At 32.2% G+C, this 1,020-nt stretch overlaps 1 protein-coding gene across 3 annotated transcripts in view; it reads right to left on the bottom strand.

Annotated features, from left to right (window-relative positions):
* The window catches only part of LOC111089102 (leucine-rich repeat and fibronectin type-III domain-containing protein 5-like), a 29,313-nt gene that overhangs the window by 19,163 nt on the left and 9,130 nt on the right, over positions 1–1,020 (bottom strand). The gene's annotated exons all lie outside the window — the stretch shown is intronic.

The raw sequence follows: 1,020 nt of genomic DNA, 5'->3' as shown, positions 1-1,020 counted from the left end.
TGTATTCTGTAGATAAACACTTGAAGACAATTATTTTATGGTTTGTGTAGAATGTTTGTATCCTGTAGATAAACACTTGAAGACAATTATTTTATGGTTTGTGTAGAATGTTTGTATCCTGTAGATAAACACTTGAAGACAATTATTTTAGCCATATCAGGCCTGTGCTTCAGATAAAATTTTTCAAGTTTTCTCACGGTCAGTGTCAGTAAGAATATATTTAGTGAATGATCATATTTTACCTTACTTAGGTACAAAAAACCATCAGCCCTGCCCTCTTGTGAGGTTTGTGGCCTCAAATCAACGAATCAATAACCAAAAGGATGTATTGTCGAATCGTGATATTTGTCTCACTGAAACATTATTGGACACAATAATATAGTGTCAATTTCAAATTATATTACGTATTTCTCCACTCTGATGAAACAGATTCTGTACAATAAAAAAACTCAAATAGAGACTTTCGGATGTAAAAAAAAGTTGAGACACGCGTTTTCGTCCTCTTTCACTCATCAAGTCATCAATGATAGAAAGATTTCGTTTATCAGACTGTAAATAATCATTAAAATGGTCAAAGAGTGTTAAGAGTATTTTACATTAATTTAGTCCACAGAGGGCGGAATTCAGCTTCAAATACACAAACTGTAAGGGAGTAGGACAGATAATTAAAGGATGAAACTTTCCTTACATCTCAGTTTTTACTACTTCTTGTAGATGGCTGTCCATCTCGAGAAACTATGATATTATATGAAACAAACTGGACTTTTTAAACAGATCCTAAAGGTATCATAAACAGAACTTATAACACTCATCTTGCTATGGTTCTACTCATAAACACAACTTATAACACTCATCTTGCTTTGGTTCTAGTCATAAACAGAACTTATAACACTAATCTTGCTTTGGTTCTACTCATAAACAGAACTTATAACACTAATCTTGCTTTGGTTCTAGTCATAAACATAACTTATAACACTAATCTTGCTATGGTTCTATTCATAAACACAACTTATAACACTC

Source organism: Limulus polyphemus, unplaced genomic scaffold (assembly GCF_000517525.1).
Source record: "Limulus polyphemus unplaced genomic scaffold, Limulus_polyphemus-2.1.2 Scaffold5234, whole genome shotgun sequence".
Classification (NCBI taxonomy): domain Eukaryota; kingdom Metazoa; phylum Arthropoda; class Merostomata; order Xiphosura; family Limulidae; genus Limulus; species Limulus polyphemus.
Note: the sequence above shows the minus strand (reverse complement) of the source record. Positions and strands in the feature narration are given on the sequence as shown.